Source organism: Neophocaena asiaeorientalis, unplaced genomic scaffold, assembly GCF_003031525.2.
Source record: "Neophocaena asiaeorientalis asiaeorientalis breed wild unplaced genomic scaffold, Neophocaena_asiaeorientalis_V1.1 scaffold171, whole genome shotgun sequence".
Taxonomy (NCBI): Eukaryota; Metazoa; Chordata; class Mammalia; order Artiodactyla; family Phocoenidae; genus Neophocaena; species Neophocaena asiaeorientalis.
In genome coordinates, this window is record NW_020174013.1 from 9,905,632 (window position 1) to 9,931,477 (window position 25,846).

The window sequence follows — 25,846 nt, forward strand, 5'->3', positions numbered from 1 at the left end:
CGGGCGGAGGCAGCGCCGGCCCTCTGGCCGAGAAGAGGACGACGGGCGGGGGACGGCGGACCCGGGCCGCGAGCCCCGTGCAGACCGTGCGGCGCGTAGTGGGAGCTTGCGCTCAGTGGGCTCTTGATGCATTTCGTTGAATTGTTTTTCTGGTTGGAGGAACGTAGGGCCCCTAAGAGGAAGGGGGTCGCTCCGGGCTAGCCGGAGGGCGTTCGTGATCTGGGTCGTGGTGAATCGTGGGGGAGGTCACCGGAGACTGTGGGGCATTTGCGCGCGTTGCAGGGGAGGGGGCCCCCGCCAAGTCACTTGGGGCTCTAAGGCTCCGATCCGGGGGTCCTCAAGGTCGACGAGAAGAGAGGTTCATCCGGAGACGATAGAGGGAACTGGGGAGCTTGGATGGGGGAAGTGACTGGAGCACCTCCGGAGTTTAACCCGAGGTGGAAAGGGATGCGCAGGCGGGCGCTGGAAGACCCTCTGCAACTACTTGGGGTCCTAAGATTCTTTGGTGCTGGGATTTGGGGATTCAAGCAGCTGAAGCGAAATGACTTTCTGGAGAGGGAGTTGCATTTAAAAAAGGATGCTCAGAAACAGTTTAAGCACACAACGTGCTTGGTTCTGAACTTTGAGAGGCCGGGGTATTGGAGTCACGAGGTGATTTCTGACATTTTCTTTCGGCATTCCAACCAAAAGGTGGACCTTGGCAGTTATCTTTTATTTTAAAAGGTATGTATGCGTTCGATGGTGTTTTACCAGTTACTAGTTTTGCTGGAAATTCGCAAACTGCACCTTGAAATTCTTGTAGGAGCTTCTCCATCTGCTGAAGATCCTTTCTTCAGGTCTCTCCATCCATAGCAGTGGCTTACTTCCAATTTAACGTTTAGACTGGACTGTATTATTACAGTTTGCTACTGGCTTTTATTCTAGAAGATTAATAAGTAATTCACATGCTTTCTTTCCCTTGCTTTTAATTGTTTCTTTACAAGGTCATGCAATTTTAACTTTTTAAAGTGTTGGACTGGGAAGATGTTGGTAAGCTAGCAGCTCTAGAAAGCAGTATGCAAATTTGGGAATCTTAATGTCAGATGCTTAGTTTAATTTTAATAATCGTGTATTTGCATAATGCTCTTGAGAGTTGAGAACATAGAAAATGCATACCAGGGTTGGTCCACAGAATCCACCTCTGTGGCAGCCTACGGAGGTTCTTCATGTCACTGAGAAGAGGAAGCTAAGAATTGCACAGCTAGCTTTTTAATCTTTTCTTAATCATATATGTTATCTTACTAATTCCTCACAATTTGCAAAATAAAAGCTTTTTTTTTAAAGGGAGCACTTAAACATGTATGAGAAAATTTTGTAGATTGTATTTTCCCTTTGCTGTAAAATGTAATTCGTCAGAGAAAACATATCTGCAAAAAGGTGTTAATATATTCAGTTGGCACCTTCTTAGTTATTGAATAAATAATGGATAATTAAATTTTTTCTCCCTATTGTCCTTGAATTTTACTGTCCGTCTTTAGGGAGAATGTACTGGCACACAAAATAGTAGCCTAAAATATTGAAACCTAACACCTTTTAACATTATAATAGCTTTTACATTATGCACCTTCAGACTCATCTATGGCAAACCAGTGTTCAGGAAGGCTTTCTCCTATCACCTTTGTTTAGAATGGGCTGTTTTCTCCCATTGTAAAACTAAGGGAAAATAACGCTTAATGCCTGCAAAGTAGTGGTAATAACTAAACAGAATGAGAATGGGAAGCTTGGAAAAAAGATGTATGTGTATGAGTCACATTTCTTTTAGAGCTGGAAGAGTAGACCATGGATATGATTATGTTGCAGATCAGGAGACCGAGACCCAGACCAGTGGAAGGGACTAAAATTCTAGCTAGTGACCAGCCAGGATTGGTGGGCAGGTCTCTGAACTCTAGTCCAGGGTTTTTCTACTTTATGACATTCACATTGTTTATTTCTAAAGCATTCTAGTGCCAACTGTAAGTGGTTTTAGGATTATGGGTGATGTTGTTCCCTTCCAAGGATGGGGAAGTTTGGGTTGACTACTTTTATGCATGAAATGACATAAAGCAAGATGAGCTTTTATTGCACAGTTAAAAACAGTATGCTGCAGTGTTAGTGGAAGTGCTGATGTTCCCCTCTCATTGGGAAGAGACAGACTGTCATCTAGATTGAAGTATTAGATGAACTTCTTAGAGTAGGCTAGTGTGCTTTAAATTTTATGCTAAAAATTAATTGCTTAAAAATTTCTCAGAATTCAAAAGGCTCTAGTATTTTCAAGATAAATTATACAAAAATTATTATTTTAAGGAAGTGTGGGGGTTTTGTTATGTTAAAAGGGATTTTGGTACCTTTGCAAAGAGCAGTAGTAGAATTACATGGTACTTATGAAAACATGATTTTGATCATAGTTGTAGGAAAGACTGGATTTGTATAACTAAAGTTATGATCCTTGGCAAGTTATTTAATCATTATGTACCTAAGTTTCCTCACATGTAAAGTGAGGTTAATAAAAGTACCCACCTCAATAGGGTATTGGTGAGGATTAAAAGTGTTTCCTTAGCACAGAGAAAGGGTGCAACAAATATTAGACATTATTTGTCATGTTCATTAGGTATGTACAGGTACTTGTATGCTTATTTGTTTCCTTGCTGTTAACGAAGTCACTTTGTGGCTACAGAAAATTCCCAGATAAATACATGATCAGTATTTATCATATTTATTTTATAAATAACAGTCTGCTTTAAGGGGCACTTAGTGCAAATGATGCCCTCATTTATTATTTTTTTTTAGTCCTTACTCTGCTCACCTTGGACCTTGAATTAGGTATACCTATCAAGGTAGAGTGAAGGTGGCTATTTTTCTGAATGTCATTGGGAGACCCTGTTGCAGTTTCATTATTCTAGAATTAAAATGTTAATAATTGATTTGCAGATATTCTACTGAAAATACAGTGAGTTCTGGAGTCCTACTGGTTAAACTTAGCTGAGGAAACCAGGGCTTTATAAGGTCTATTATTATTTGCAAACCCCTTCTCCCAGTGGAACCTTGAGAAAATCACTGAACCTTGTTTTCTGTTAAATGAATATTTTGATGACTTCATTCATTAAACTGTTAGGTTTTAGTGATAAAATTTGCTTAGCTCCAATTTTGTAACGTTTCGTTCTTTTTGATTTGCTATAGTCCAGGCCTAGTTAGTCTCAAGAACATGTGGTTTAGCAAATGTGCTTTATGGTGACAGTGGTGAATTTCTTCTCCTGGATATTCTGGAGTTCTTCCTTATCAGGTTCTGCAGTTGATTTTATAGCAGCTCGTCTTCCGTTTACGGTCCTCTTAACTTTTATTCAACCACGTTTTTGTGGTCTTTCCTTCTCACACATCTTTACCATCTGTACCTCCACGTAGCTTCTTACCAGCTGTCACACATGAGCTTACTTTTTTTTAGACCTCTTTTTTTTTAACATTAATTTCAGTTATTTTTAAAATGTATATCACATAATATTTAAAAATTGCCCTTATTTTTAGAGTTTCATTGAATTGAGCCCATTTTACAGGTTTGAGATTAAAATCAGAAACAGGTTATAGCTCAAAAGCATCTTTATTATGCCAGTAGTTGCTTTTTCCTATTTTGTTTTAGATCTCAGGCAGGCATTCTGTTGGTGGTTCTTCAGATGATAAATACGTCCCTTTACTCTGAAGTAATGCTAACCAGCAGAGCTAAGAGAGTTACATGGCGCCATCAAAAGCTTCCAGTCATTTTTTTTCTTTCATTGATACAGAATTTTAATGTTTGAGAGTGACCAGCTCCTAATCTTCTTCTGATAAATTATTTTAATAAAGATTATGAAATTATTACAATTTGTTGGCCATTTTTGGCCTCATGACATGCTTTTAGGAATTCTGTAGAACTTAGACATGCAGACCTTTTCTTCACGTCTATTGCATAATCTAATTACATGAATAAAATATTTAATTAAATGTGATTTCAAAAGATACCGTAAATATCATGCTATAATAAAAACAACCAACCGTTGCTCAGTTTTTCATTAAGTTGATTTTCTTTATATATTTGAAAATAATAAACACATATATATGGAGTCTAAAAAAAATGGTTCTGAAGAACCTAGGGGCAGGACAGGAATGAAGACGCAGACATAGAGAATGGACTTGAGGACACGGGGAGGGGGAAGGGTAAGCTGGGACAAAGTGAGAGAGTGGCATGGACATATGTACGCTACCAAATGTAAAATAGCTAGTGGGAAGCAGCCGCATAGCACAGGGAGATCAGCTCCGTGCTTTGTGACCACCTAGAGGGGTGGGATAGGGAGGGTGGGAGGGAGGGAGATGCAAGAGGGAGGAGATATGGGGATATATGTATATATGTAGCTGATTCACTTTGTTATAAAGCAGAAAGTAACACACCATTGTAAAGCAATTATACTCCAATAAAGATGCTAAAAAAAAATTATGGCTTATGAATTGCCTGTTAGTCATATTGAAAATTCATGGGTACATGGACTGAGTAGATACAGACCATGCAAACTACTTTCTTAGCTTCAATGTAGATGTTAGAGAGTGAGAGTTAGAGATGTTAGAGAGTGAGATAGTCTAAATTATATTTAGAGGCTGAGTTGTGACCCAGGAAGGGGATCCAGAAGTCATGGAGATAACTTCCTTGAAGGCATTTATTGTAGTTACTGGCTGGCTACAAAGTCCTAGGAAGAACATGTTGAGTGTTGTGGGACATGGTTCTGAAAACAAGAATGATGCTGTACGTGAAAATAATTGTAAAAGGGGTTACCATTTTTGGACTGTTATGTTCCAGGCCAAGTGATTTGCAATCATTCTTTGATTTAATTTTCTTAACAGTTCTGAAAGGTGGGTGGCATTATCCAGTTTTATCAAAGAGGAAATTTGATTCAGGGAGGTTAAGTGACTTTCCCAAGTTGGCCAATATGTGGTACAATTGGGACTAAGGCCCTGGTCTTTTGATTGTTAACCCTAAACATTTACGGGATATTAGGAGGCAGCTTTGAAAACTTGTAATCGTTTAATTTAGAGTTTATGAAATGTTGTTTTACTTCTTTGCTGTGGCAACTTTGGATGTCATTACCACAAGAGGTAGTATCTAGATATTTTGAGAGGATTTAGAGACATTCCTTAAATTCTTGATTGTTAAGGAAATCTAGGGATGTTTTGGTGTACAGTCTTAAACGCAGTGCTGGCTGCCCATAAAATGTTTCTCCTGTTGCCTTTATAAAATGCTGGATCATTAATGGGCATTAATAAGGGTAACATTAACAAAGAAAATAGTTTTCGGTGGGAAAAACTACAGAGTAGGCGTCCAGCGACCTGGGTTCTTCTACTGGTCTGAAAGACTGGTGTGAAAACATTAGGATAACATTGAAACAGCCTTAACGTTCTTGCTCTGGGAGTACGGGAAGGCCTGAGCTGTGTCTTAAGAGATGAGCAGGTGAGGAGAGGTTGTAGAGTTGTAAGCAGAGGGAGTACCAGTGTGTTAGGTGAATCACTGAGCTGTTATTTTTTGAACTGTAATTTCTTCAAATGTGAGTTAAAATATAAGAAAATATTTTACTTATAAGGGTAACTAACGTATTATATAGAAACTATTACACATATTTCGTATTTGTTGATTTTGGAGTCCCCCAAAAATGAGGTTCTAAGAACCAAGTAAATGTGAAAGTGCTTTGTAAATTTTTAAGTGTTCTACCAGTAAGAGGCATAGAGGAATACTGATATTCTTGTGAAGGATGGACAAAGAGGATGCTGTGAAAACTTAGGTAGCAGGAAGAGAAAAGTACAAGAGGAGCAACAGCAGAAGTGGAGAAGAGAGGTGTTAGAAGGTGAAAGAAAGTATGTGAATAGATGGGAAGAAGATTGAGTTGTAGTTCTCTTTGTGCCTGTTGATCAAAAGGAGGGTTATAAGTCTGTAACTGAAGACTTTTAACATTAATTTATGGTAAGGAAAAAGCTTAGCAGGTAGTTGAAACATCTTATTCACTTCTCCATTTAGTCTACAGTGACCATGTTAACAAGGCTGTGAAAATAGGCTAATTGAGAGTTGGCTGTATTGTCTGATTGTTTCCTCACTTCTGTATAGGTTTAGCTAATGGCTTTAAATTGTATAAGGGTGCTCATTAAAATAAGCTGCACTGAGTTCCTGTTTATTCTAGATTTATTGAAAATAAAAGGGCATAGTGTGTTTAAGGAAAAGGGTGAGGTTTGATCTGTCAAAATGAGTGCAAAAGAAAATTAGGAAATCAGGGTAGAGCCAAAGTAGAATGGGAACAAAATGCCATAGTAGGAGTTAGGTTTTTGTGGGTTTTTTTGCTGTACACGGGCCTCTCACTGTTGTGGCCTCTCCCATTGCGGAGCACAGGCTCCGGACGTGCAGGCTCAGCGGCCATGGCTCACAGGCCCAGCCGCTCCGCGGCATGTGGCATCTTCCCGGACCAGGACACGACCCTGCGTCCCCTGCGTCGTCAGGCGGACTCTCAGCCACTGCGCCACCAGGGAAGCCCGGAGTTAGTATTTTTATTTTGTTTTATAGATGAGGAAGTGATACAAATAGTTTGGTCCTTTAAAAACTGATTATAGCTGTAATGAAGAGTACAGGCTGGAGGAACAGAGAATTGAGACATTTATTCGTCAAGGAATATGTATGGCAGGGTGAGTGAATGAGGCATTTTCTGTGGCCTCTGGTAGGCAAATCACAGTCAAGGATGCCACTTAAGGCTCTGCCCTAGTTCAGGAACGAGATTATGATGGTCTGAATTAAGGAATTTGTAGCAGGGATAGAAACAAGACCACTGATTTCAGAGATATTTAGGAGTTTAAGTCCTCCAGACTTGGTTAGTGTTTGTAGGTGATAGAAGTTGAAGACGAGTCTAAGGTTCCTGACTTGGCAGGAGAATAATATGTGCAAGTTTGAGAGAAGGGGAATACTGAGTTTGCTTTCAGATAAGTAGTTACGCTCTTTAGATAAGTAATAACAAGATATCAGTTGGAAATAACGGGTCTAGCTCAGGAACATGGTTAAGTTTATAGATGTGATTTGGAAGGCATAACGTTTGTAGTTGAAAGTTTTGAAATTAGACAAGTAATGACCATAATTCCTAAATAATAATGCATGCAGAACAAAAAGTAACTGCCAGTGCTGGCCCTAAGTTCGAGAGTGTAGACGTTTTAAACTATGTATTTTAAATTTTGCCCACCTCCAGTCAAACCCCCACCGCATAGCTTTATAAAGAATATATAGAAATATTTGCTGCCAGAAATATTTTAGTGTCCTTGAAATAGTGTACCGCATCCTGTCTGGCCATCAGCATAACAGGGAATTTGTAGACAAATGCACTTCCTTATTCTTCACTTTAGTCTCTTTGGAATTCTCTTTGCTTCCTTGAGCTGGTGAGGTAGTCTGAACAGATTTTGAAGCCTGAAGGCTTTTTTCACCTTCTTTAAAATCTAGCCCAGATCAGCCCTATTCAGCCATCTCTTTGCCTCTTTCTCTCCTACTCCTACAGCCCTATGGAGCTCAAGGCTCTGGCAAATAAAATGGCACTCCAGGAAAGAAAAGTAAAAACAGCACAAGAGAAAGAACCTTGAAGAGGACTGTAATCTTTTCAGTTCTCCCCCAAAGGTTCTACTCTCTAAGCCAGGGGATGGAGTTGGTGAGTCATTAAGAAGTGATGTCCAAATTCAGTAAAATAAATACATCTATTGGGAGCAAGGTCTTCAAGTGCTGAGGGAATTTGGAAAGAATCTGAGGTGGTTTAGCACTTAGTGGAAAAGATGAGTTTTTGGTTCAGTTTTAAAGGAGGTAGAAAGACAAGGCTGTGCAGCAAAAGGTAACAATAACATTATTAAAGAGGGAGGGAAAACAGTATGTACCAAGGAAGTAGAAATTAAGAAAAAACAAAGGAACTGGCGAACAGGACTCTTTATCTAAAATGCATGGTTTGGGATGGAGTTAATGAGAAATTAGGGTTTTGTTAAATGATTGAAGACTAAAATTTGGAGTTAGTACTCCTTGAACACAGAGTAGAAAATTGAACATGAACAGAAGAATATTGTAACATGATTTAAATAGCAATTAAGCAATTATGGAAGATGACAACTGTTATATATAGGTTATGATGTATATGGCACTGATTAATTTATATACCACCCAAATCCCTTATATTTTCTTTTTGTTTTCTTATTATGTACTTCTATACCCATAGTTATCAAACTTTCCTGGGCATAAAGATTATATGAAGCTCTTGTTTGAAATATAGATTCATCCATGTTACATGTAACAAGTGTTTAGTTCCTTTCAGTTGCTGACTAGTGTTCCATTGTATGGATATACTGTAGTTTGTTTATTATTATTGTGGAAAGGGTTGTTCTAGTTTTCAACTGTTATGAGGAAAGCTGCTATGAACATTCTTGTATAGGCTTTTTGTGACGCATGTATTCTTTACTTGTGGGTGAATACCTAGAAGTGGAATTGCTGGGTATATGGGATAGGTGTGTTTAACATGAGAAATTAACAGAACAGTTTCCAATGTGGGTTTACCATTTTACACTCCTACCAGCAGTGTTCCCTCTTCCTTTCTTTTAGGGAGGAGTTTGGGTGCAATTGATGTTCTTCCTTAAATGTTTGTAGACTTCACCAGTGAAGCCATCTGGACCTGGAGTTTTCTTCGTGGAAAGGTTCTTAATTAAGGATTCAGTTTTTAAAAGAATAGGTCTAAGACTGTTCAGATTTTCTGTTTCTTTTTGTGTCTGTTTTGGTAATTTGTGTCTTTCAAGGAATTTGTCCACTTCATCTAACTTGTCAAATTTATCAGCTTGAAAATAAATTATATATTTTATGAAACAGTATTTCCTTTTAATGTGAGTAGGATATGTACTGATGTTCCCTTTTATTCCTGGATATTGGATTCATTTTCTCCTTTTCCCTCCTGATTAGTGTAGCTAGGGGTTATCAATTTCATCAGTCCTTTCATATAATCAACTTTTGGTTTTGTTGATTTTCTCTCTGGTTTATCTGTTTTCTATTTCATGATTTGAGCTCTTTTACTAATTCCTTACTTTCTCCATACTTGGGTTTAATTTGTTCTCCTTTTTCTAGCTTTTAAGGTGAAAGCTTAGGTCATTGATTTTTAATTTTTTAAAAAAATTATCAACACTTAAAGCTTATACATTTTCATTATCATTATATTCAAAATAGTTCCTAATTTCTCTTATAATTTTTCTTTGATTCATGGGTTGTTTCGAAGAGTTTTGCCAAATAATTTCCCAATATTTGGAATTTTCCAGGTGTTTTGTTACTGTGTTTTCATTTAATGCCATTGTGATCAGAGAACAAACTCTTAATAATTTCAATCCATTTAAGCTTTTTTTATTGTTTTATGGCCCAACACATGGTATATCTTGCTGAATGTTCAATGTGTACTTGAGAAGAATGTATATTCTCCTGTTGCTGGGTGGAATGCTCTCTAAATGTCAGTTAGGTTAGGTTGGTCTTTGTATATCTTCTATATTAGGTTAGGTTGGTCTTTGTATATCTTCTGTATTTTTACTAATTTTCTGCCTGCTTGTTCTATCAATTACTGAGAGAGCAGAGTTGAAGTTTTCACCTACAATTTTGGATTTCTCTGTTTCTCTTTTCAGTTCTATCAGATTTTGTTTCATGTTTCAAGCACTGTTAGAGCACTGTTAGGTGCATGCACATTTAGGATTGTTAAGTCTTGTTAATGAATTGGTCCCCATGTCATCATGAAATGTCCCTTTTTATTCCTCGTAATTTCCCTTGTTCTGAAGTCTCTGTGTCCTTTTGATTTTGCATGGTATATCTTCTTCCATCCTTTTACTTTTAACCCATCTGTATCGTTATATTTAAAGTGGGTTTCTTGTAAACAGCATGTAGTTGGGTCTTGCTTTTTTATCCAGTCTGACAATATCTCTTTTAATTTGGTGTGTTTACCAGCAATTGGCAAACTATGGCTGGCAGACCAAACTCTACCACTTGTTTATGTAAATAAAGTTTTATTGGGACGTAGTCAGGTTCATTCATTTACGTATTGTTTGTGGTTGCTTTTGTGCTACAGGTGGCAAGGTTAAGTAGCTGGGACAGAGACCAAAGCATAAAATATTTTCTGGTTCTTTATAGAAAAAGGTTGCCTACCACTAGCTTAGACCATTTACACTTAATGGAATTAAGGTTGGATTAAAATGTACTATCTTACTATTTGTTTACTATTTGTTCTTTTTTCCTTGGTTTCCTTGTCTTCTTTTGGACGGATTATTCTTTATGGTTCCATTTTATTTTTTCTGTTGGTTTATAACATTTCTCTTAAAAAAATTTTTAGTGGTAGTCCTTCTAGTTAATTAATAACAGTCTGCCATCAAATAATATTATACCACTTCATGAGTAATGCAAGAATTGTACATAATGTTACAATTTCTCCTTCCCATGTTTTGTGCTTTTTTGTCATACATTTTGATATGTGTGTTTTAACCCTGTTGCTGATCTTTTTGCTTTTGTCAGGCAGTTACCTTTTAGAACAATTAAAAATGAGAAAAATGTCTTTCTTATTTGTCTCATTTTAATCACTTCTTTAGATCTTCATTTCTTTGTGTAGATTCAAGTTTGTGTCTAATATCATATTCCTTTTGCTTGAAAAACTTCCTTTTATATTTCTTTTAGTGCAGCTTTCTCTCTCTTTCCCTCTGTCCCCACTTTGTCTCTCATTTTGCCTTCAGTTTTGGAACTTATTGTTAGTAGTTACAGAATTGTAGGTTTTCAGGTGTTTTTTCCCCCTTTGAGCACCTTAAAATGTTTTTCTCCATCTTCTCATTTGCATAGCTTCTGACAAGAACTCTGTGGTGATTTTTCTGTTTGTTTCCCCATATGTAATATGTGTTTTCCCTTTGGCTGCTTTTATGATTTTTCTCTTTATCACTGGTTTTCAGCAACTTTATTATGATGCTCCTTGGTATGGTTTTATTTGTGTTTATTCTTGGGGTTTATTGAGCTTCTTAGATCTGTGGGTGTATTGTTTTCATCATATTTGTAAAATTTTTAGCCATCTAACTTCAAATTTTTGAATTCCCAAGTATTTTTCTCCTCAGACTCCAGTCCTGCATATGCTCATTCAGCCACTTAATATTAGTTCACAGATCACTGAAGTTCTCTCCATTTTTCTTCTAATCCCTTTTTCTTTTCTTTCGACATGAAAAGTTTGTTTCCCAGTCTTCAAGCACACTAATTTTTTTTTTGCGGTACGCGGGCCTCTCACTGTTGTGGCCTCTCCCGTTGCGGAGCACAGGCTCCGGACGCGCAGGCTCAGCGGCCATGGCTCACGGGCCCAGCCGCTCCGCGCATGTGGGATCCTCCCAGACCAGGGCACAAACCCGGGTCCCCTGCATCGGCAGGCGGACTCTCAACCACTGCGCCACCAGGGAAGCCCCAAGCACACTAATTTTAAAAAATTCTCCTTTGTCTAATATGCTGTTATACCCATCAAGTTAAATTTTTATATCAGGTGTTTTTTTTTTTTAGTTCTAGAATTACTATTGATTTAAAAAAATAACTTCCACTTCCCTGTTAAGATTTTTTCTTTTTTTTCATTATGTCCATGTTTTCCTTTAAGCCTTTGAACTCTTTTCTAATAGCTATTTTGAAGTCCTTGTATTAAAATTCTCTTTATCCCTACCACTCCTGGATCCTGATTATAGGTTACCATTTCTTATTTTTTCATACATCTGGTAATTTCTTCTGGGGTTATGGTGTTGAATATTTGCCTTGATTTTTTTTTTTTTTTTGTCTTCCTTTCTTGAGTATTAAGTTTTATTCTGGCAGGCAGTTGCTTTGTGGATCAGATTGATCTTTTGAGTTTTGTTTTCAGGGTTTTTTGGGTTTTGGTTTTGGGCAGTTCTAGAATAGCTTTCAGTTTAGGGCTAGTTTGGGCCCATTACTGAGGCATGCCCCTTCTTGTGTCTCACTTGATTGCCCCATGTGTTCATCAAGGTTTATTCATCCCAGCTGGTGGAAACTGAATGATCCTGGCCCTGTGTGAACTCTGGAAGTTGTTAGGCTTAGAGCTCCCTGGTATTTGTTATTTTCTTGAAGTTTTTCTTTGTCTAGCCTCATAGATTTACATAACACACACACGCAGATTGGTGTTTAGCCAGAAACTCAGGGAGACCTCTTCTGTAGATTGTTGCGCGTTTCTGTTTAGTTTCTTCCTTTATGGTAATATGCCCTGCAAATTCTAGTCGTCTCAGACTCCACAAATTCTGAGCTCTGTCACCTCAACTCAGTGAGACTGTTGGCTCTGTTTGGGTTCCCACTCCTTTTGTTGTAGTTCCAAACAGAAAGGTGGGGCAATCTTTGGGTTCACCTCATTTCTTTCCCTTTTTTCAGAGGTCATATTTCCATACTGCCTGTTACCTAGTGTCTGAAAATAATTGTTTTATGTTTTGTCTAGTTTTCTACTTGTTTGTGTCAGGAAGACAATTTTGGACTTTGTTGGTCCCTTTTGCCTTCATTTTTGAAGGGTATTTATGCTGGATGTAGAAATTTAAGTTGGCAGTTCTTTTTTTTTTTTTTCTTGTAGCACTTTAAAGTCATGATTTCAATATTCTCTCATTTAAGTTGTTTCTGATGAGAAGTTAGTAGCCATTCTTACCATTGTTCACTTGTAATACGTCTTTCCCCCCACCTCCGGCTGCTTTAAAGATTTTCTCTTTATCTTTGGTTTTCAGCGATTTTATTTATTCTAGGACTAGATTAGCCCTAATACCAAGGCATGGCCTTTCTGAGATCTCTATCAAATGCATGTCATGTGCATTGAGGTCTCTCTACTCTAGCTGCCAGGAATTTGAACAACTCCCAGGTAGTTGTTCAGCTCATGCTCCATAGTTGCTCTTTCCCCAGATTTTGTTCTTTGACTCGCCGCATGCAGTTTTGCCTTTGTGCACATGCAGCTTAGTCCCTAGGCAAAGGATTAGAAGATCTCTCTACAGGTTTTTGAAACTTTTTCTCTCCACAGCTCCCTTCTTTCTTGTATTCTGCTCCTTAAGTTGCATGCCTTCAGTAGCCTCAGACTTGGAGCTCTATTTTCTCAACTCAGTGAAATATCTGTGTTCTTTGGGGGTTCCCCTTCCCTGTGGCACAAGCAGAAAGCCAGGGTGTTCATGAGTCTTTGTTTCCCTTCTCTCCGAAATCACAGTCCTATGCTGCCTGTTGTCCAGCATCTGAAAATTATACTTAATATATATTGCCCCGTTTGATGGGCAATATGTATAAAATATTATTTTCAGATGTTGGACAACAGTCAACATAGGACTGCCTTTCACATCAGAAGGTCATAACTGGAAATGGGAGTGTAGAATTTCATTTTAATTTTTCTTCTTTTTAAAAACTTTTTTGCCTCACGGCTTGTGGGATCTTAGTTCCTGACCAGGGATTGAACCCAGGCCCTTGGCAGTGAAAGTGCAGAGTCCTAACCACTGGACCACTGGGGAATTCCCTAAAAACTTTTATAATTTTTGGTACAGTATATCATACCTTTTAGAGTATGGCTTCATTAAAAAAATAATGCCAGGGCTTCCCTGGTGGCGCAGCGGTTGGGAGTCCACCTGCCGATGCAGGGGACATGGGTTCGTGCCCTGGTCCGGGAAGATCCCACATGCTGCAGAGCGGCTGGGCCTGTGAGCCATGGCCGCTGAGCCTGCGCGTCCGGAGCCTGTGCAACGGGAGAGGCCACAACAGTGAGAGGCCCACGTACCGCAAAAAAAAAAAAAAAGCCAGCTCATATTTTAATTTGCAAGCCATACAGAGAGCTACAAAGAAGAAAGTTCAAAAGAAAGAAAGAGAGAAAGCTCAATATCCCCAAACCCAGAGTTTACCATGGTTACCTTTATCATTTCAGATCTCATATTGCAAATATGCACATAGAAGAATAATTTATTTTTTAAATGGATTTATGCAGTTCATGCTATTTTTAATTAAAAGCACTTAAATTTAATTAACGGGGTAAATTTATTAAACAGAAGCACTGGAAAAATGGCTCAACCACAGATAAGTGTTTATCTACTACAAGAGATATTTCCTAAAAGATTTTTCTCTAAGGTTATGAAATAAGATTATGGAAAAAGCCTAAGAGGTTAGAATCATTATGTCATAGTTGGCATGCTTCAGTAGGTCTCTCATATAAAAAAGAATCACGTGTTGGCAAATACCTGCTGTTGGTAGGAGAATAAATTGGTACAAATTTCTAAATGGCTATTTTAGCTCAAGCTGCTATAACAAAATACCATAAGCTTATGGTATTATAAACAACAGGTGGCTTACAAACAACAGAATTCATTTCTTACAGTTCTGGAGCCTTGAAGTTCGAGATTGGGATGCCAGCATGGCTGGGTTCTGGTGAGTCCCCTCATCAGGGTTGCAGACTGCAGACTTCTTGTATCCTCAAATGGCAGAAAGAGAGCTAGCTAGCTCTCTGACTGCTTCTTATAAGGGCCCTAATCCCATTCATGAGGGCTCCATCCTTGTGGTCTAATTATCTCCCAAAGGCCCCACTTCCAAATACCATCACATTGGGGATTAGATTTCAATATATGAATTTTGGGGAGATACAAATATTCAGTCTATTACAATGGCAATTTGGCAATATTCAGAATCCTTAAAAATGTTCACATCCTTTGCCCCAAATTTCATTTTTAGGAATTTATTATAAGCAACTAAGAGATGTGTACATTATGTGTACACATGAGTGTGTGTTATTCATTTCAGTGCTATTTATAATGTTGAAAAATTAGAAGCCTGTTAAATGATTAAATTATGATACAGCCATATAACCAAATACCATAAAAACATTATAAATTATGTTTAAAAAATTTTTTGTTTAGTATACTACTAATAAAAATAATTGGCAGGTGATAAAAATCATGAGCTTTAAGATGTTTAAGGGTATAAGGTATAAGAATTTTATTCAAATATAGTAAATGAAAAAAGTAAGATGATATTTTGGAGTATCTTAAAAAGGATATATTTATTTTAAAGTAGGATGTAAAATAAAATATGCTAACTTTGAGTAGTTAAATTATGGGTTATTTTTCAATTATATACTGTTTAATGTTTTTCACATTTTCTACAATAAGCATGTACTATGTTAAAATCATACAAAAAACTTAATTTTTAAAATTCTGATAAATTGAATGATTGGGAGGATGAGGGAAGAAGGATTTACGTGATTGTAGTCTTTCTCATCTTAATCATATGCCTCTTCTCCATTTTTGCAGGTTCTTTAGCTTGAACTTCATCTGTATAGATTTAGTGAAACAGGCATTTATTCTTATACTGTATACGTAATATATATCCTAAACTTTTTCTAATTTAAGGCAGTCTCCCATGTTTCACAGTTTAAAATTTTGGGTTTCTATCAAGCACTGCTTTGTACACTTGAAGAGATGTAGTGTTGCTTTCTTTCCCTTTTCCATTTTTTTCCAGAGCTGTTTTTTTAAGTTTTCGTCCTGCTTTCTCAGCCAGCGTTACTGCCCACCTCCTTGCAGATGTGGATGCCCTTACGTTAAAGAAAGAAGTCGTAGTCTTTAGTTTTCTTAATGAAATATTACATTTGCTGTCTCAGTCCCTAGCATCTTAGGCATATGGAGTTGGTGCTCTTCAGGAACTCACTCTAGTGACGCAGCTTCACATTTTTTGCTATATATTGAACATGTTAGAAATCCAGTGGAGAAAGTTAATATTCTAAAGAAGAGACAAAGGAATGTTGTGGTTAATGAATAAAGAAATAGACATGTCCTCCAGGGAGGTATCATTTATACCAGACCTCAGAGAATGACCTTAACTTGAATAGTCTAGTGTCTATACCTCAGCAGTTACAGATCCAGAAAACTCATTTTGGTCAGGGGAACTGATTTCATGCTAAGCAAATTTATTGAAGACTCATATGCGAAACAAAGTTAATTTCTTAATTTACATTAAGGAATAATATGAAGCCATAATATTTTGATAGCCTACATCTTCATTGTAGGGCTACATCTACCAAAGGGATGTGAACAGTTGGGGTCCAATAATCAGACTGTGTTTTCCTGAAGGCTCAGGCAGTACATTCTTCTTCGATTACCTTATTTTTAGTCTTTGTGAAGGGCTCTATAGCTGTGGGCAAATTTTTTAACCTCCCGAGTCTCAGTCATCTCATCATTAAAATTGTGATAATAACTAGCTACTTCCTAGGCTTGTTGTGAGAACTAAATAAGATAATCTATGAAAAGTGACTAACCTAGTGCCTATCAGACAGTTGCCATTCAGTAATTGTTCAGATGATTTGTTGTCTTCTACTTCTAGATTTGAGGTCTGGGGGTTAAGAAAGGCACTCTTGTTCTTTTCTTTCCCTTTGCAGGCATTTCTGGGAACTCTATGGGGCTAAGTGGTGTTGAGGTACTAACACTACTTGATTTACAAGAATAGTGTTCTGAGTGATAAAGTTTAACTTAATCTAGTGAAGAACTGTAGTGAATCTTTGCCTAGGTTATGTTTCACTGTGAGATCTAGCCATTTTAATATTTTGAGACTAAGGTAACAATCATTCTTTTAAGGAATTCGGTAGTGTTTGCTTTTCCAATTTGACATTTGTAAAACAGCTTGCTATTTCTTGTAAAACAAACAAGTAAATTCCAGATAACAAATATAATAAGCTGTTTTTACTCGTTGCTGACAACTTAGTAAGGTTCGTGCTCTGTAGTTAATATTTCTAATTTATTATATTCATAGATTGTAATGTTGTAAAGGACCTAATCCCTTTCCCTTTCCTTCAGATGAGCTTACTGAGGCCCAGAGAACCAGCCTGAAACTAAGCCAGACAGCTGATGCATCATAGCGGGTCCCTGGGACTGTGAGGTGCCAGTGCAGCTGGGCCCAGGACAGTGAGGCCCTTGATACAAGAGTTTGTACTCTGGAGGAGGCAAGGAGAGCGGCCAGCTCCTTCTTTTGGATGTCAGCATCCTTTCTTTCACATGGTTGTGAGAAGGCGGTATTGAATTCAAGCAGTGAGCTTGCCATAGTCCTGAGTGGCAGACATCCTAAGTGAGTCCCTTCTAGAAGGAGGCCCTGCTTGCCCCTCCTTCCTTGCTTAGCCAAATCCAAATCAGAGTGAATGAACAAATGTCCTTTTTGTGTCAGGTACCACGTCTACTAATTAGGCACTGTGGAGCAGTTGGGACTTACCTGAGAGGTTTTTTTTTTTTTTTAATTTATTTTATTTATTTTTGGCTGCGTTGGGTCTTCGTTGCTGCACGTGGACTTTCTCTAGCTGTGTCGAGCGGGGGCTACTCTTCATTGCGGTGCACAGGCTTCTCATTGGGGTGGCTTCCCTTGTTGCAGAGCGTGGGATCTAGGCGTGCAGGCATCAGTAGTTGTGGCACACGGGCTTAGTTGCTCCACGGCATGTGGGATCTCCCCAGACCAGGGCTCGAACCCATGTCCCCTGCATTGGCAGGCGGATTCTTAACCACTGCGCCACCAGGGAAGTCCCTACCTGGGAGTTTTTAATGGCAGAGCTGAGACAGGTGTCTAGACTCCAGCACACTCTTCTTTTTGCCATATCCCTGTCCTTACATCAGATGAATTTTTTTTTCTCTTCTGAATTACTGTTTGACTTATATGGGAGACTTGTTAAAGAATATTTTGACATCTGTTTAGATTTTATTCTCTAATTGTCCTACGTAGTACTTTCTTATTTACAGTTCCGGTTTCTCATTATCTCATGGTGTGTATTCTGTCCTCAGCTAAATCCTTGTGGACCTATACCGTTTTGATCTCTTTCCTGTGACCCTCAGGGCTTGGAATATTTTAAGCATTCAGTAAATTGTTGATCAATAAGTAAATATTTGTTATCAGTTTTTTAATTGCACCAGACTTTACATTTTAACATACTTTCAACTAGAGAAGGATCTGGATTTGCTACTTAAAGCTTGTAATCTCAGAAGATTTAAGATTGAAAATAGTTATAAAAGTGCTGTTGTCATTTGAAAGAAACTGAGTGCTCTCACAGATAACTAACTTCACATGCTTTAAGATCTAGGAAAAGTTAGGGACAGTGAGGTTGGTCACTTATTTAAATAAATGACTTGTGGTCATCCGGTGTGTTTTTGTTTTTTAAAATCACAATCTAACTTTTTTGGCAGCCATCAAAAAATATATATGGTTATAGAGAATAGCTGTCTTGAATTATAATCCTCTGTGTGTTTTGGTGGACTAATTTGCTATGGGTTTATTTCTTGAGAAGAAAAAAAAAATTTCATGTCTCCTTAGGTTAGTTTACAGAGGGATGCAGGTATGACCAGTCTTAGCACGTGGTCCCAGTCAGCAGTCTTTCTTTTCCCCCCAGCTTTATTGAGGTATAATTGGTAAGTAAAAATTATACATACTTAAGGGATACAGTGTGACGATATGATACACATATACATTGTGAAATAATTACTGCAATCAAGCTAATTTATATATCCATCATCTCACATAGTTACCCTCTTTTGCGGGGGGGCTGAAAACATTCAGGATCTACCCTTTTTGCAGATTTCAAGTATACGATACAGTAGTATTAACTGTAGTCACCATGCCATACATTAGATCCCCATAAATTATTCATCTTATAACTGAAAGTTTGTGCCCTTTGACCAACATCTCCCTATTTCCCCCACCCCCAGGCCCCTGGCAATCACCATTCTACTGTTTTTATATATCTCACCTTTTCTTTATCCATCCTGTCAGCATTCTTAAAAGTGTGTGTTTTTTATATCAAGGAGAATCAGATGAGAAAGATCTGGATAAACCATTGTAAATCTATAATTGCTATTAGAAAAAATAAGGGACATACCATACTAATAATGGACAATAATGTCATTTTTATTTCAAGGACCAGATGAATATCTAGTATGAATGTGGAATCTTTCTTTTGACTTGATATTATTTGTTGTGTCTCAAATTATCTTTCTTACATGGTGATGTTAAATATTTATCTTTAGTTGTTACTAGGTATTAACAACCTCTATGGTTGGTTGAGGGATGTAATTGTTTCTGAGTCTAGAATTTATACTTATGCCATATCTTTGTATAATTTTTAAAAATTTAAGTCTCCTGTCTGCTGTCTCTGCATGCTCCCATTTCACTGGCGTTCACATTTATTTTGAGCCTTAATTTGTAAATAACTAGAAAGTTCTAGGATAATTTATACTGTGTATTTTTTTTTAAACAAGATTTCATACTTTCTCTAGTTGCGGCGAGCAGGGGCTACTCTTCGTTACAGTGGCTTTTCTTGTTTCGGAGCACGGGCTCCAGGCACGTGGACTTCCGTAGTTGCAGCACATGGGCTCAGTAGTTGTGGCTCGCGGGCTGTAGAGCACAGGCTCAGTAGTTGTGCCACACAGGCTTCAGTAGCTGTGGCACACGGGCTTAGTTGCTCTGCAGCATGTGGAATCTTCCCAGACCAGGGCTCAAATCCGTGTCCCCTGCATTGGCAGGCGGATTCTTAACCACTGCACCACCAGGGAAGTCTCTACGTATTTTTAAAAGCTTTAAAAACCTTTGATTAATGTACAATAAAATTGACTTTTTTGGTGGGGAGGGCATATGGTTATTTAAATTTTACCTCGTATATAGATCCATGTAACCACCACCACAGTCAGGATACAAAACAGTTCCATCATGCCCCAGAACTCCCTCATGCTGTCCCTTTGTATCACACCCCAGACCTCTGGCTATCCCCTCTTAACCCCAATCACTGATGGTCATATAAATGGAATCATACAGTATGTATACTTTTGAGACTGGATTCTTTCATTCGCAGTAATACTCTTGAAATTCATCCAAGCTATTGCATATATCAGTAATTCTATTTTATTGCTCAGTAGTATTCCATTGATAAGCTGTACTACAGTTTGATTATCTGTTCACCTATTGAAAAACATTTGGGTTATTTTCAGTTTGGGGCAATTATGAAAGAACTGTTATAAACACTTATGTACAGGTTTTTGTGTGAGCACAGATTTTCATTTCTGTAAGATAAATACCAAGGAGTGGGATTGCTGGGTCATATGATAAGTGTATATTTAACTTCACAAGGAACTTGCCAAACTTTTTCAGAATTTATGTCCCATTTTGCCTTCCTACTTAGAATGTATGCAAGTTGTAGTTGCTCTGCGTCTTCTCCAGCATTTGGCGTTACACTTTTTAAAAACAATTTTAGCTGTTATAATATCGTTATGCCTTTAATTTAGATTTCCCTAATAGCTAAAAATATTGACCACCTTTTAATGTAGTCAGTTGCCCTCCATCTAGCTCTTTGGTGCACTTTTTGTTCAAGTCTTTTACCCATTTTTAATCGGGGTCTGTGTTTTCTTACTGTTGAGTTTTGAGAGTTCTTTACATACTCAGAATTCAAATCCTCTGTCACATATGCCATTTGTAAATATTTTCTCCCAGTCTTGTAGCTTGGTATTCATTTTCTTGACAGTGTCTTTCACAAAGCAAAAGTTTTTAATTTTGAAGTCCAATTTATAACTTTTTTTCTTTTATGGATCATGCTTTTGGTGTCGTGTGTAAAACTTTGCCTAACCCATGTCACTACGGTTTTATCCTGTAGATTCTAAACGTTTTATAGCTTTGTATTTTACATTAAGATCTGTGATCCATTTTTAGTTAATTTCTGTATAAGGTGTGAGGTTTAGGTTATATTCTTGCCTATGGATGTCCAGTTGTTACAACACTATTTTTGGAAAAGACTATCCTTCTTCCGTTAAATTGCCTTTGCAGACATCTTTGTCCAAAATCAGTTGCCATATTTGTGTGGATCTGTTTCTCAAGTATAGTCCATTGATTTATGTGTCTGTTCTTTAACCCAATACTGTACCCTCTTAATTACTGTAGCTTTAGAGTAAGTTTTAACATCAATTAGTATGATTCTTTCATTTTTATTCTTTTTAAGAATTATTTGGCTTTTTTAGTTCCTTTGCTGTTGTTTTTAGAACAAGTTTGTCTATATATACAAAAAATATCCTGGGGGGTGGTAGTTTGATCAGAACTGTGTTTAATCTACAGATTAAATGGGAAGAATTGACACCTTTACTATGCTGAGCTTCCAATTCATGAATGTGATACGACTTTCCATTTATTTAGATCTTCTTTGATTTCTTTAATAGTGGTGTGGCTTTGGCATACAGCTCTTATACCTGTTCTATTAGATTTATACCTCTGTATTTCAAATTTTGGGGAGCTATTATAATGATATTTAAAAATTTTGGTTTCTACTTTTTCATTGCTAGTATTATATACATGATTGATTTTTGTGTATTGACCTTATACTTTATGACTTTGTAATTTTACTTATCAGTTCTGGGAGATTTTGTGTAGATTCTTTGAGATTTTTATGTAGACAATCATATTGTCTGCAAATAGGACTTATTTTTTTCTTTGTAATCTGTATGCTTTTTCTTCCCCCTTGCCTTCTCATACTTGCTAGGACTTTGAATACAGTGTTGAATAGAAGTGGTGAGAGTAGGTATCACTGACTTGTTCCCAATCATAGGGACAATGTATTCAGTCTTTCACCATTAAGTATGATGTTAGCTGTAAGCATGTCCTTCCTTCTACTTGATTTGGGTTTACTTTGCTCTTCTTTTTTTCTAATTTAAGGTGGACACTTAAGATTATTGATTTGAGAATTTTCTTCTTTGATAATGTAAGCATTTAATGCTATAAATTGTCCCCTGAGCATTGCTTAACTGCATTGTACAAATTCTGATGTGTTTTAATTTTCTTTCAATTAAAAATATTTTCTAATTTTCCTTGAGATTTTCTCTCTGACCTGTCGATTATTTGTAAGGGCATCATTTAATTTCCCAATTTTTAGAGGTTTTTCTGTTATTGATTTCTAGCTTAAATTCATTGTGGTCAGAGAACATAGTTTGTGTTACTTAAGTTCTTTTAAATTTGCTAAGATTGTTTTATGACCCAGGATAAGGTCTGCCTTGATGAACTTCTCTGTGGACTTGAAGAGAAAGTTGTTGGGTGGAGTGTTCTACAAACGTCAGTTAGATCCAGTTGGTTGACAGTTTTGTTCAGTTCTCTATCCTTGTTGATTTTTTGTTTACTAATTAGATAGATTACTGAGATAAGCATGTTGAAGTCTCCAGCTATAGTTAGAGATTTCTGTATTTTTCCTTCCAGTTCTGTCAGATTTTTACTTCATGTATTTTGAAGAACTGTTAGGTTGCACATAATCTTCTTGGTGAACTGACCCTTTTATCATCATATAATGTCATTTTTTATGCCTGGTAATTTTCTTTGCTTTGAAGTTTACTTTATTTGGTATTAATATAGCTACTCCACCTTTCTCTCTCCTTTTTTTTTTTTTTGTGGTATGCGGGCCCCTCACTGTCGTGGCCTCTCCCCTTGCGGAGCACAGGCTCTGGACGCGCAGGCTCAGCGGTCATGGCTCACGGGCCCGGCCGCTCCGCGGCATGTGGGATCTTCCCGGACCGGGGCACAAACCCACGTCCCCTGCATCGGCAGGCAGACTCTCAACCACTGCGCCACCAGGGAAGCCCCTCCACCTTTCTCTTGATTAGTATTTCTATGATATATCTTTCCCCATCCTTTTACTTCTAACCTACTTATATTATCATAGTTGAAATAAATTTCTTGTAGGTGGCATGTAATTGGATCTTATTTTTTTAATCCATTTTCATAATCTTTGTCTTTTAATTGGTATGTTTAGGTGCTTTACATTTAATGTAACTGCTTATATATTTGGATTGAGTGCTACCATTTTATTGTTTGCTCTCTGTTTGTTCTTTTTGGTTTTTGTTTCTCTTTTTCCCCTTTCTGCCGTGCCTTCTTTTTGGTTATTTGAACAGCTTTTGGAGTTCCATTTAAATTTATCTTTTTTTTTTTTTTTTTTTACTATATCTCAAATCTAGTGTTGGTGTGGGTGTGTGTGGTTGCTCTAGGGATTGTAATATACATATCTAAATTCTTATAGTCTACTTAGGTTAGGGTAAATATTTTCCCACTTAATTGGGATGTAGAAATCTTAATACTATATATCTCTTTACCCCACTCTTTTTTTGTTGTGTTGTCATATAACGTCTACATACAGAGAAAACTCCATCAGACAATGTTACAGCTTTTACTTTTAACCACCAAACATTTTCAAGAATTCAAGAAGAGAAAAATAGTTTATTGTATTTACCCATATGGTTATTCTTCTTTTTCATAATTCTTTCTCATTCCATTTTTCCCTTGGCATCATATCCCTTCTGCCGTTTAGTAATTCTGTTAGAGCTGATTTGCTTGTAGTGAATTTTCTTGGTTTTACCTTCACCTGAGAGTGTCTTTATTTTGCCTTCATTCCTGAAGGATATTTTCACTGGATATAGAAATTCTGTGTTGATGGTCCTTTTCTTTCAGTCTTTTAAAAATATGCCATTTCCTTCTGAACTTAATGGTTCCTGGTGAGAAATGCACATCCATTCAAATTGCTCTTCCCTTATAAACACTGAATCACTTTTCTTTTTCTGTCTACTTTCAAATTTTTTCTTTGTTTTTATCAGTTTGACTTTTATGTGTCTGGGCATGGATTTCTTTTTTGTTTTGAATTTTATTTTACTTTTTTTTTTATACAGTAGATTCTTATTAGTCATCTATTTTATACATATTAGTGTATATATGTCAATCCCAATCTCCCAATTCATCCCACCACCCCCCGCCCCCCCTGCCACTTTCGCCCCTTGGGGTCCATACGTTTGTTCTCTACATCTGTGTCTCTGTTTCTGCCCTGCAAACTGGTTCATCTGTACCATTTTTCTAGGTTCCACATATATGGGCATGGATTTCTTAGGGATTTATTCTGTTTGGGTTCTCTGAACTTCTCAAATCTATATATACATTGTGTCTTTTACCAAGTTTGGAAAGTTTTCAGGCATTATTTCCTCCAATACTTTTCTGCACTGCACTCTTTCACTTTCCTTTTAGGATGCCAGTGACTCCAGTGTTAGACCTTTTGGTATCCCAGAGGTCCTTGAGGCTTTGTTCATTTTTTTTTCTCCTTGTTTTTCAGACTTGATAATTTCTATCCATCTGTCTTCAAGTTCACTGACTTTGTTTTGTCATCTCCATTTTGCTTATTGAGCTCATCCAGTGAATTATTTCAGCTGTATTTTTTATATCTAAAATTTACATTTGGTTCTATTTCTTTGCTGAGACTTTTTTAAAGTCTTTTAAAGTATTAGGTTAATTATAAAAATTAGTACATGCTTGTTGTAAAATAAAGATATATGTAGAAGTATATGAAGTTTTAAAATCTCATTGTGTGGCTCTTACTATTAATGGCCATATAAATTGTTTTTACTTTTTTTTTTTTTTTTTGAAGATGTTGGGGGTAGGAGTTTATTAATTCATTAATTTATTTTTGCTGTGTTGGGTCTTCGTTTCTGTGCGAGGGCTTTCTCTAGTTGTGGCAAGCGGGGGCCACTCTTCATCGCGGTGCACGGGCCTCTCACTATCTCGGCCTCTCTTGTTGCAGAGCACAGGCTCCGGACGCGCAGGCTCAGCAGCTGTGGCTCACGGGCCTAGTTGCTCCGCGGCATGTGGGATCTTCCCAGATCAGGGCTCAAACCCGTGTCCCCTGCATTAGCAGGCGGATTCTCAACCACTACACCACCAGGGAAGCCCCTTTACTTTTGTCTATTGCAAACCAACATGCAAGTTTATATGTGTATATTTGTGTGCACACACTCCCACTTGTATGTCTATAGAGTAAATTTTAGAAGTAGAATTCTGGGTAGGCATCATTTTGAATACCCACAAAATAGTCCACATAACCTTTCCCCATTGAGGTGTAGTGTGAAGGTTATTTCTTGTTTTGCACTAGCATAAATTCTTGGAAAAAAAAATTTTTTTTTTGATCAGAAAAGCTTTTCTTATGTTTTAGATTAGTTCAGTAAAATGGCTTCCCAGAACTAGAATTAGTAGATTAAAGGTTATGAACATGCTTAAAGTTTTTGGTAATTTGTAAATTGATGTTCCAAAGACTTGGTTGATTGACACTTGTAACTATGGAATTTAAGCTCAGGAATAAAGCCTTTGTGTTTCCACTACCAAAGAACAAGAGAGTATTGGCAATATGCAGAGACCTTCTATTCATTTCAAAAGTGTTTGTCCTTCTTGGAGCATTTTTATAATAGCTGCTTTGAAGTCTGTCAGATACTTCCAACAACTGTGTCATCTCAATTGTTGATGTCTCTTTATTGTACCATGCAAGTTGAGATTTTCCTGGTTCTTCATATGCCAAATAATTTTGGATTGCATACTGAAGTATTATGAGACCCTGGGTCTTGCTTAAATTCAGTGGTGAATATTCATTTTTGCGCTTTAGCAGGCAGTGGACCCTGTTGGTTTAGGCTGCAGGTTGCAGCTAGCTTTCTGTGGGTTGTGATTTCAATATCAATTTGGTTTTCAGAGCCTGTAGTGCTTTGCTGTTTGGATCTGTCCTGTGTGTACACTGCCCATTGGCCAGTTTGAGATAGGTGACTAGTTTTTTCTTTATTCAATTCGCAAAAGTTTTTGGTTTGCTATTTAGGATAAAGTCGATGCCATGTTCAGCTCTGGAGTGAGCCCAGGCGTTCATAAGCAACTTTATGGAGTCGTTTTTCTGAGTTCCTCCCACTCAGCTATTTCCCATATACTTTCTACTTCCCCGGGAACTCCCCATTTTAGTCCTCCAGCCAGAAAACTTTGTCTGCG

The 25,846-nt window shown here is 37.4% G+C and overlaps 1 protein-coding gene across 1 annotated transcript in view; it reads left to right on the top strand.

Annotated features, from left to right (window-relative positions):
- Nucleotides 1-25,846, top strand: part of SOCS5 (suppressor of cytokine signaling 5) — a 59,751-nt gene that overhangs the window by 359 nt on the left and 33,546 nt on the right. The gene's annotated exons all lie outside the window — the stretch shown is intronic.